This window comes from Plutella xylostella, chromosome 3 (assembly GCF_932276165.1).
Source record: "Plutella xylostella chromosome 3, ilPluXylo3.1, whole genome shotgun sequence".
In the NCBI taxonomy this organism is placed as follows: domain Eukaryota; kingdom Metazoa; phylum Arthropoda; class Insecta; order Lepidoptera; family Plutellidae; genus Plutella; species Plutella xylostella.
In genome coordinates this window covers 7401374-7414077 of record NC_063983.1, presented here as the reverse complement: position 1 = coordinate 7414077, position 12704 = coordinate 7401374, and the positions used below count along the sequence as shown (strand labels likewise).

Here is a 12704-nt window from a genome sequence, read left to right as displayed (position 1 = left end):
GCCCACATCATGCAGGAACCGCCGCCATATGCTACTGTTTCAGCGAAACAACATTGGGCAAATCGTTCCCCCGGACGCCGGTAGACCCGGCCTCTCCTGTCACTGCCATGCAGACACACTCTGCACTCATCAGTAAACAGGACCGACCGCCATTGCGCAATGCTCCAATCGAGATGCTCTCGAGCAAACTGAAGACGCGCTTGTCGGTGGCCTGCAGTCAATTTGGGGCCTGATGCAGGTCTTTTTGGTGTCAAGTTGGCTTCCTTCAAGCGTCTTCTCACTGTCCACTCGCTGACAGCCACTTGTCGTACACGTCTCAGTTCTTGCTGCACATCAACGCCCGTAAGGTGTCGATTGCGCAGCGAGGTTGAGACAATGAAGCGGTCGTCTCTCTCTGAAGTGCAGCGGTGGCGGCCCGTTCTTGGTCTTCGATTGAAGGCACCAGTCTCTTGGAACCGTCTGTATACTCGGGATACAGCAGACTGGCTCAAGTGGAGCTGGGCAGCGACTGCTCGCTGACTTAACCCTTGTTGCAGCAAGGCAACAACTTGAGCAGCTTCTTCTGGTGTGGTATCCATGGGTTTGCGAAAACAAGGAATACAATGCAACGAGATGTGTACCGGTCAACTTGCAACAAGCGACTGATAAGGTACACCGGATGTGGAAAGGTTTTATAGCGGGATCAGGTAGCGCAAGGCGTGGATTCCTAATGAGGTAATTAACACTGACGGGCAATTAAAATGCGTCATTAAATCTGCGCTTAGTTTTTTTTTATGGTATTGATCTTAATTGAAAGCCTAATTCTTCAGCTTTCGAATGACATATCACTTTTATATTTACCATTTATCGTTTTAGGAAAATCAATGTATATGTGCGCCGTGAAGGCTTGAGTCGATTTGGTTGCTCGCGAGTGTAGATACCGATCAAGAAAATTTTAGACCTATAGTATCAAAAATGGCTTTGAAAATGTTGTAACGAAAAACTGCACGTCTGCACTCAACTTAATAATTTACAATTCTTAGAAATGAGTATATGACAGTACTGATTTACCTAAGAACTATACTATACTATGATATAGGTAAAGCTTTAATTTATAATTTTAAAAAATAGAGCTATTTAACTAAACTAAACAAATACTTTCCACAAACTGTGTTTCGAACGAAACAAAGATGTCGAAGTGGCGAAGACAAGTTTAGACTTCTGTAACATCTATTCCTGTATTTCTATTTCTGATTCCTATCTTGGAATGAGATGGAATCTTATAGCGACATCGCTAATATGGCCGACTATACTGTGCTTTAAGTTTTTCAATATATGCACATAAACTCACACTTATTGAATTCAATAAGATTTAGGGCATGTTTAAAATGCTTGGATAAAAGAAAAAGACATGATGTCTAAAACATAATTACATGGATTAACAGCACGTTTTTTATCTTACAGGTAGCCATTATCCAGATATTGTGAAAAAGGCTCTACATGCGAAGGGTAAAAAGGTAGCAGCAGACACATTGAAAATATAGCAAAACTTACAACCTATGTAGGTACTAGGTATACCGTATTCTATACCAATGGCTGGCCGATGATTGGGCCGCGTGATGGAAAGTAAATTGCATATCGGTTGCCGACTCGATGCTACGTTCATGCAGTCAATAACATGATCACGGAAAACATGGGGTTTTTAAAAAAACTGAATGGAAATAAGAAAATTTACAAAGACCCGTTAAAAATATTGAAAGAATATGAAATAATTTTATGTTAAGAATTTATTAGCAACAGCAACGTCTGTTTTCTGTACGACCCATGACATCATAGGACATCATGCGATTCACGTCATAGACAAACCGGTAACTCTCTGAATCATCGGACCAAATCGATGCAGTCTGGCAACTTATGCACATTAAGTGTGGAAAAGTAAAACGTTCTTAATTTAAATGCGGCAAAAATTCAAATGTGTGAAAAGGAAAGTCTGATACTGGCCGGCACAAAGAGTCTTTATACAGAAGTGACCTAGAAAGGAGGTGGTATAAAAAGTTGCCAACCTATTCCTTTTACTTTTTTTCTAGAAAACAGTAGGATATTTTTTACGCTCAAGTTCACAACATCGGCCTCGACTTTAGGCGAATAATAACGAATTGTAGTATTGTTATCTATAGCACGCGTCAGCTTACATAGCGAGCAAGCAGCTTTATCTATGCTCAAACATTTCGCGATAAAGATAAGAGATAAGCTTTGCTACACTCCAGAGTACATTGTTCTTTAGCACGCGCTTTATTTACATATATTCATGATTTTACCAAAAAAAATATTGTAAAATTTATTCTTTTAACATTTTACGTGCAAAGAAAAGGTTCGACAAGTTGAATATCTTAGTTTAAATTGTTGATAGATAGAATATTCTTAATTTGTACACAAGAACAGATTTTATAAAGCTTATATACAATCACTTATCTCTAAAAGCTATATTTTTCAAGACAACCTTTGGGTGTAGAATATTTTTTTTCAGATAGGGTCAAGCGTACTAAAGAATGAGCAGAATGGTAGACCTACTAAAACTTGCCAAATTTTTTTTTCTTCACGTGAAATTTACTAGGTTTGCTAAATCGAGACCAAACATTTTAACCGTTTCCGTCTCGGTAATAGCAAGTGCACACGCGAGAGGCATTGTTGGAGAATGTTTTCCATTACTATACCTCTCCATGCAGGTACTTTAGGGGATATTGTTAAACATATTCGTGTGCAACTCAGCTTACAAGTTACAAGCGGCAGTATTTCTTATAACAATGTACTTCAAACTGTTTAAGCTTTAGGGTACCCAAGCAGTAGATTCCCCGATGGTACATAAGAAGGCTTGAATGGCATTGAATGGGCTTCCACTGATAACAATAATGCCTCATAATAGTCATAATGTACTCCTTAAAGTGCCGTTGTGAAACACTTCATTCAAGACGAGGCACTCTCACGATAATATATAGGCCTTATTATCTTGCCAAATGGATAGATAAGGTAAACAAAGGGCGTAAAGGTGCAAATTGGTGGAGTACGATATGAAGTTGCAGCTAAAGACATGTCGCATTGTCGCGTCGCTACAGTAGCAGCTATTATGAAAGCAGAAATTCTAATTTTAATGCTGTCAAACTAGGAATTAAATTTTGCTAGCAAAAAATAACATTTACGGGAACACACTTAGAGTCGATTTTTTATTAAATAAATTAAGGTTTTGACAGCTCTCAAATTAGAATTGGTGCCTTCAGAATCGACATCAGTGTCTATGTATTTCTATGGATGTGTCCTCAAGCGAAATAATATCAATAGCTGCCGAATGTATTCCCAATAAACTACATAGAAACCAGTAGTGTCGTCGCAACATGACATAGTCTGTTGCAACCAATTCGCACCTTAAGGAACATTTAAAATGTATGTAACAAAGATTGCTTTTGCAGTAGACGTTCTAAATGCATAGCCAGTTGCAGTAAGTCTAAAATGTTCTACATCTCAGCTTATGTCTCCCGAAGTGACCATAAAATACACTTTATGGTTCAACTCTTTTATTGTTGAAATAGAAAATTTCTCCGTCTCGCTGAAATACTATGAAGAATCCGAGACTTATGAAACTTTAATGACATTTTCATAGCGACTTTGTGTAAATTGGAATGCTTTTTTCATATTAAGGAACGAACGTTAGTACTAGGTACATAAGTACATATTTTTATAGGTACATACAAATACACATATAAATATTTAAACTATCACTACAATCTATAAAATGTTTACAGATGCTAAAGTGGTTAGCGGTGTAGTGGTTGGGTTTATCGAAACGTGAAATGAGCATTCGATTTTCAGGGTTGACCTATGCCTGATCATCACACATTTACTCTTATGTACTGGGTAAGTAAATGTGCATTGCTGGCTATGTAGCATGGGGCGCTAATAAGACGTGACAAAAGTTCTCCGTCGCGCTCGCTCTTGAGTCTGCGCGATGCGAGTGAGCGCGATGCATAACTCTTGTCACGTCTTAAATGCGCCCTGTACTAGCCCTTCAGGTACTATAATGCCTTATCACACTGGCAATTAGCGAGCGATTTTATTGCCTAATTGTTTTTAGTTCGTACGAGCGGCGGCGTGTGCGCTCTCAATCTCATAGCTTTTAAAGGTAAGCGTCCACCTATCAGTATCGTACGTATCGCACCAAACGGATTTTCATAAATTTATTGAGACGCTTACCTATCTCCTGTGTGATAAGGCTATAATGTCATGGATGTATGAGTCCTCCAAAATCTAACGATATAGAACTTAAATTCACGTATTACTTAATAAAACATTAGCGTAAGTATATAAAAGTTTTGTGCTGGTACTTTATTTCACCTCGTCTGTCGGGATTAGCAAAACGCATTGTTTACAATCTGGGCTAATAATAGTTTGTCGAAATTAACCATTGTTTCGCGGCGGCCGAGTTGGAAGAAATATATTGTATTCTGTGTAATGGCTCCCCCTGATGGTATCATTGAGGTGAACACTTTGTCTTATTGAATCCTTGGGCACATGGTCGTTAGGAAATGTTTTAGTTGGAGATTTACCTATGTAATTTGCATGTTATTTGTGGTTGGTTAACAATTGGTTGAAAAGGTTTATTTTAGCTTAAACAGTTTTAAAGGTATCGGTTGAAGCAGATGGCTGATGCGAGTGACTGGAGTGTACCCAATGTTGACGAATAAAGCATGTTTTCTAACTGTCTAACCCGTTGAATCCCGTGAAATCTCACACAGTCAAAATTCTTTCATTCTTGCCCATGGAGTCGACGCTCTAGGTTTTTTTATAAATTTTACCAACCCAAAAAAATATAACGTTTGAACCTCCTTGTTATGTAAACAAAAACAGACTTTCTCACTACAGTAGTACCATACTCATAATTTGTTGAACAAATCCTTGAAAGAGCTTATCTTGTTGCTTCTCTCAAGTCGTGTGTTATTGTTCGTGTGTGATCGGCCAGTTTCATTATTACAATCTGACATTTACAAGTGCGTGAACCAAGAATGACGCAAGGTCGTAGCAGTAGTAGTGGAGACGCGTGCGCATAATAATATTATGCAATTCATAGACACCACGATCACAGACATATGACATGGGATGCCACAAATGCATTCATTTCTATAAAAACCGCGCCGAAATTTTTGTATAGGATTTTTTTTTGCTAATAACAGACCAGCTGGACGGAACTAAATTTACCGAAAGTTGAACATTAGTTTAACATTTTAACACGCGCAGTACGTACTCTTGGGAGTCTTGGGGCATCTAGTGTCATAATATATGTCTGTGGACACGATCAATGACTCGGTATAAACTCACATTTCATGCAATCGATTAGGTATTGTTATTTATAACTACGGTGGGTGTATGATAAGAGCATCCTAATTAGCGTACAAATATCAGGTTCAGTGAACTCCTATGTCGACAGTCAAAAGTAATGTATTTTTGCAACTCATGCAATTATGAAACTATAACTCGTGTAAAAATAAAGCATACTATGTAATTATAAATACAAACATGCTATATTCGCAGCGAATAGCGAATCCTTCATTCAAAACGTAAACAAGCATGAATGAGGGAGGCACAAAGCGCTGCAGCGCTGAATTGCTTGCGCTAAACAAAAATCCGCCGCACTAATTTTATACGCGCAGCGCTTCTCGTGAGCGGAATTATTATGAGTTTACGGAATGCAGCGAAAACCCGTGTCGATGCGCTCGCTAATAAAATTCCAAATTCAAATTTTCAACCAGCCAGTTAGCTTCACGCACTTTGTCTATGTTTTGAAGTTTTGGTGATTTAAATAAAGAACTCGAATCAAAAATTGGAACTTTAATTTCCCAATAGCTATTTTGTTTTGAAACCTTGATACTATGAACTACATTCGAACTTTTCTGATGCTTTAGTTTTTTTCACACATTTTTCACAGGCGTCCTGACTAAAATAAAATAAAACATTTAGGTATGTTTTTCACACAATAGGAGACAGCCGCATGTCGGCATCCAGGCAGCCACCAGATGGTGAAGTCTGTTTAAAATTCATCATATCTGCAGCCACTAGGCTGCTAGTTTTTAGGGATCCGTAGTTGAATGGCAAAAATAGGACCTTAAAAGTACATTTATTACTATATACAGTCAAGAATTGGTTGTATATAGTATATCTGTTCGTACCTACGTCATACACAGCCGCTTGATATAAGTAAAAACAATTAAGACAAGTTATTTCAAACTTAGTAGTATATGTTTTAAAACTCCCCAATTATAAATTTTAAAAATGTAAATTGCGAGGGATCCTCATACATACATGGAAACGAAACTCAAAAAAATATAGGACTAGTCCGACTCGTACTTGGCCGGTTTTTTCCAAACCTGTTCGCTGCGTATGATTTGTTGTGCTCCGTCACAGCTCTCATAGTACAACCGGTTGTATTCCACTACAGATACCGTTATGTTTCTGACACACATTCGCTTTTGTACAAAGAGCACTAGGTACCTACCTATCTGCTCTGTGACTTATGTTTCGTAAGTTTGTAACCATTGAGGTGTAATTTTCTTACTAACTATAATAGTATACGTCGCGATTGTCAATTTGTCGTTAGATTTAAACTCTGTTACAGTGCCACTAACTTATCTGTTTGTCGCACTGTACTCTTAATGGGTGTTTATCTGTTTAAACCAAAATTTGTCACATTTATAAGGTGTTTGATAGCCTACCAAGTTTTACCTTGTGTTTCACTTGTCTTTTAAAATGCAGCTAGGTATACTAACTGTTGCTAGTTACTACCGATACACAAAATACCTGTCAATCACCCGCCGTTTATCAAATGAATAAGCAGAAAGTTCTTCTAAATTCGAAAGCTTGAAGAATTTTATCTGATCATTCAGTGAATTCTAGAGCAATATGGCGCTGTAATAATACGGAATTAGTATGTTAAGCACCATTTAATGTCTCGCTAGGTTGACTTTGTTATCTAAGTTTTTTTTTGCCTAGGATGTAACGATTAGGTGCACTCAATACTTCTTATGTTCATAATAAATCTAGTATGTAGAGAAGGCACTGCTAAAAAAGGAGATGTTGAGTTTTCCAGTTTAATTTCTTTTTTGCGTAACTTTGCATTCGTTGTTGTTTTGTATAATCGGGCACATTTTGACTGAGTACTTAGACAAAGCGTGTTTTAAAAGGTGTGAAAAAGAATGATGTATTCGCGTGCTAAAAATGATTTGTTGAATAAATATTTATTTGAACTCATAATAGAGTTGACTACAAAACAAAGTACCTACTGGTATCACGCAAGTCTTATCTTTTTAATCATAAATGTATAGGTATATTAGGTATGGTAGGTAGGTAAATGCCCTGCCCTTCACAGTAGGTATTTAGATACCTAGTAGGTACTTAGGTTAGCCTATTGCATGTTTCTCTGGTATCAACTAACATTTGTTTTAATTAATGCTGACGGTTTTCCTTTGAGCACTTTTACGCCATCATCCACTATCACTGACGAGGAATGAATGTACATATTTATATATTGTCTGCAAAGTGTTGTTAGTAAACCAAATAATAATAATGATACCAACACCTAAATAATGATATGTTAATTCACAGATTAATAACACTACTATATTACACTTGTCCAAAATTAATAATGCACATGCAGATCTTCACTCCCGAATCATTAAATCGTAAGAGCCTTAAAAAAATACTTGCATTTTGCACCTTGTTCCAAAGAAATAGGAGTCAATATCATGTGTCACATAATCGAAAACAACCTGTCAAAGATTTCTAAGCGCATTATCAATTTTGGAGCACTGTACATTGTTACCTAAAAAAATCATGAGGGGAAAGAATGGTGTGAGCCAACTGAAAAAAGTTCAATTGTGAAATCTGTCGCTCGTCGGGAAAAACTCCACATCCAATCTAGTCGCAACGCCGCAAATAAAGGCTGAGTGACCAATTTATTTGCCGATACGAAATAAAAAAATAAAATGCGGTTGCGGTTTAGAACAAAAAACAACCTTTTTCCGAAATTCCTATTCTATGATTCGGGAATACAAAAAAGGGAATGTAAATGTAAAAAATTATATATGAATAAATATTAAATATAAAACTGAACGCCTGCGTACGTACCTACAGCTTGAACTATAATGTGGTGTGTCAAAAAAAATAATAAGAGTGAACTTTTTCATAAAACATAACTAACAATGGACCTATAGCGAGCATGTTTTGGAAAACGATTTTCGAATTCAAAATGTATTAAAATTGTTATTTATTTCGTTTTAACTTCACGATGGGGACCTAGAATAATTAATGAAAAAGTAACAAATAAATAGAAGTACAAAATAGTATATTAGTATCAGAATGAGAAATGGCACGTCAATCTATGGAAGTAATCCAAATAAGGCTGGGTTGCCGCCGGCGCGTCCGCCACTATTGGAAACAAGCCTTATTGCGATGAACGGAGCCTTGATTCACACAGATTGTTCGCGAGTGCTTATATGAAGTATCTAGCAGTCCTAGAGAACTGTTACACATAAAAAAATTACCGAAACGGTATACCTACATTGGTCGACTTCGTTTAAAATCGATCCATGATGAATTAAGGTTTTATATCTAGACAGAATCCTAATGGTAGGATAGTGAATCAAATGTCTGTTGTTATGCTGGGCATCGATTTACATTACTCACAGAAAAAAAACATTATAAATACATATTCAATTAACGAGCCTAGCATAGCCACAATTTGTGGACAAGACCAGAATGAAACTACTGCTATGTACCTAAATAGGGATAGGTCGAATACTACAAACTTTTCGATATACGATAACACGGATACAACTGTAATATATCCTTTACACAGATAGTGATTTCTAAGGCTTCATATACATACTTATAGGAAGGAAAATGTATGTTGTATCGCATATCGGAAGCTCCTAGAATTCTCTGTAAAATCTATTACAAAGGTTACCTATCCCTTGCCTCCTGAAGCATTTCAAAATAGGTATAAAATATATATTAACGAAAGTTTATTTTGACGCGATTCCGAAGCTATTATTTTCATAAGAAAGCAAATAGAAATGAAAATGACCTCATTTTTTATATGAATATTAAAAGTTATTTAGGTAGGTAGGTATATCTATGTAGGTACCGAACGACAGGACAATTTTTATTCGTAACGCTGAACAAACCCCGAACTTCTTCATCTAAAAGTTTGTTTAAACGATCCAAAATGATCGATCAACCGTCGAAATTCTGCGAGCAAAGTATCCACTTCAATCTTAACTCTTTAATTTCACTTCAATAGTCGAGCATCCAATATGCCTTGCGAGCTGGAACTTTCAAACGTATTTATTTTGGAGGCATTTCAGGACTGCAGTGCCTTTAGACTGAAGTCTAGGCTAACAGCGTTCGCAGGTAAGCGGAAGTTATTAGCGAGGTCGGTGACCCCGCCCGCCCAGCTTTGCAGGCCCGCCCAAGCGGTAATGTTCTTCGCAGGTACGTACTGACGGGTTGGCAAACTCTGACTCATACCGTGGACGCCGAAACTTGTTTGGCGCCAACAATTGAGGTTACTAAGCTGTTGCACGCCACCGATTATTATCTGAGAACTTTAATAGTTCTGAGCTAGATTGGATCTTGGATCGTAACTGAAATATTGCTTAAGATGAAGTCTAACTCGTGCACTACCAGCCAGAGCAATACAGGAGCGAACTTAACGTCTAATTCCGATTTCTTCCTACCCACCAATAATTAAACCGAATCGGTAATTTCCAGCGAGTTTCCCAGTGCAGAAACTTTTCACCTCCGGCGGGGTAGCACAGAAATAATTAAGTCTTTAGCTGCGCTTGGTTAAGTAATCTTCTAGTTTCTGAATTCGATTGCTGGGTGAAACTATGCTAGCTCCCTCGCTGCGCCGTCGACGCTCTAATTGACGATGTTATCAAGCACTCGAACTTGCTGTGAACTTCGGCATCTTAAATTGCAATTTTAAACCAGAAATGGGCTGGCACAAGTTTTGTAATAGCGAGCGCGGATAAGGCGCAACTACCCGTGTATTGGTGGGCTTGATAAGTACATTGAGGGACTATTTTCTTACTGGAATAGAGAAATAAGTGAATGTGTTCTTTGGATGGCGAATTTTTTCTGACATAAATTTCCGTGAAAATCGGTTTATCATCATTTAAGATGTTTAACTTTCTTTTCGAACGAGTGCTAGTTTTTTTAGAATAGCCGAACCACAAGTTAAAGTAATTTTGTGGTCGATTTCTTTAATGACTTTTCGATTGATAAAAGCGATGAAAATGAAAACAGACAAATCATGTTCAAATCATAGTGTTGATAGTTAATACCCTAATATCTATTTAATCCAAATATTTTCTAAGTAGGTACCTATTCAAAATTTTGTAGGTGTATATCACGTAAAATTTTAGTACTTAAAACATAAAATTATTTCCAAAGCCCATTCAAGTCAATAAATCATAATACAAACAACCACATGCTGTAATTATTTAACTGTTTAGAGGAGAAACCCCCGGCATTATGGACTTTAGGCGGGGAAAGTCGTAATTCCCCAAATTACGCAAATGGACCAACAAATGATAGTGTAATTCCGGTAATTACCCCGTCGCGATTCCTATGACTATTTGGGTCAAGTGATTACGCTCTGGGCACGTAAACTTTACAGCCATTAGAGATTGCAGTCTATCCATCTAGGTATTTTTATATATACTAAACTTAGGCTATCGATGTGTGCCTATCAATCTCGATGTGTGGCTTCGCAAGAGTTATAAAAACATTATAATAAGTCGATCATTGTGTTAAAATAAAGTCCACGTAGGTATACCTTTTATAGAAAGTCTGAAAAAATGCATTGTGCCGGGTTATAATTTTGTTCGATACTGAAAAAAATACTAATATGCAGCATATATAAATATATACCACATTAGACTATCTAAGTTATAAATACTGACAAACAGTGCTAAGACATAAAACAGAGGTAAGTATATAATGTACTGTACCTCCTGTATAGTATCTCAAAACGGCCTAGTTAACTCTGCAGTAACCTTTGGCATTAAAGTAGCTTTAGTCCAAAGGTTAGTTATTGAGGGTAGGCCGACATTTTGCTACAATAGTATCGAGTCTGGACAATGGTAGACCTTGGTAACAACCTTGATTATAGCCACAAATGACAACAGGCTCTTATAGCTTTTAGGTTAAAAATATAATATTATACCTTAGGCAGGTTTTGATTGTATTTTAAAGCATGCCAGTTCAATGGACTAAAGAAGTTTAGTTTATTTCAGTAGTTTGTCTAAAATAAAGCATCAGTTACGGGTCCAGCCAGACTCGTCCCATTCCACACTCGACCCGGCCACACTCGACCCGAATTTCATAATTTCGATAAGGTTCATTTTTGTTTGTATTTTTTTTCTTATCGCAAAGTACAGTCGACAGAAAATGTTTATGGATTTCTTAATTGTTTGCATATAAAGTGATTATCACTTAAATTTAAGAAATATGTTGACTAAACTAGCTAAGTTTGACCTCAGTAACAGAGAGAGGTAGTTTACCCTTCTCATTGTTTTAGCCTGAAATAAACGGGTTATCGATAACAATGGTCAAGATTTGGATGGCCTGCATCCATCTCTTTCGCGCACTTACTTGTATTGTAATTTATGCATTTGATAAGCAAGGGCTGCTGCGAAGTAATTATAATTTTATAAACAGCAAACGGATTTTATAAAAAGGATTTTATACATATGTATTTCATTGTAAAGATATTTTGTGTAACTGTGATTTTAGCACACATAATTATTAATAGTTACTTATTTTGTTAATATTTATTATTACTTATTACGTTTATAATTCAAAACATGTGTTACCTACTAATAATGTTTATAGAAAATGATAAATAAATGATTAAAAGTACAAATTATTACTTTTTTTTGATCAGCACATAAAACACCTAACTATAATTTCAGTAAAAAAACTCTTGTGGCTGACAGTACATTTCATACATTTCAACAAAAGTACCTAGACATTATCGTATTTTAGAAATTCGGGTCGAGTTTGGCCGGGTCGAGTGTGGAATGGGACGAGTCTGGCTGGACCCTCAGTTACTAGGTACTTACCTAGGTTTTAGAAGTTATAAAAAATGCAAGATTTCGCAATACACTACAGTTTAGAGAGATATTAAAATGGAATCGCGTCGTCCAATTGCTTCCGGCATGCATTCATTCCCACGCCGTTCACAGGATGTACGAAAAAAAACGAAACGTCTGTAGCCCACAATATTGCACATTTCGCTTCAGCTGCAAGCAAGTCGACCAGTGACAAACGACCTTCTATAGAATTGAAAGACACGGGATTGGTGTTGTTTTCTACTACTGGTGCGTGATTGGTCAATAATTATTGTGGTGAACCATGCCGTAAGTTAAATAATTAGTTTGACAAAAACGGCAAACCTGAAGTTTGTAGTTTTCCGAATAAAGTTTCAAGTAATTAATTAGCTCCCTATCAAATGAGGGCCTTATAAACACAATCATGTATTACGTTTCATAACTTTGTAAAACAGGCACCAAAAATATAAAAACGTGCCTAATAATTTTATTAAAATGAAAGTCAGCCATCTGCATCGGAAAGGCTTTGCACCCCAAATTCTCACGGTTTGACGGCTTCATCGCGGA

At 36.9% G+C, this 12704-nt stretch overlaps 1 protein-coding gene across 16 annotated transcripts in view; it reads right to left on the bottom strand.

Moving 5' to 3' along the window:
• The window catches only part of LOC105388122 (rap1 GTPase-activating protein 1), a 210387-nt gene that overhangs the window by 25001 nt on the left and 172682 nt on the right, over positions 1-12704 (bottom strand). The window lies entirely within an intron of this gene.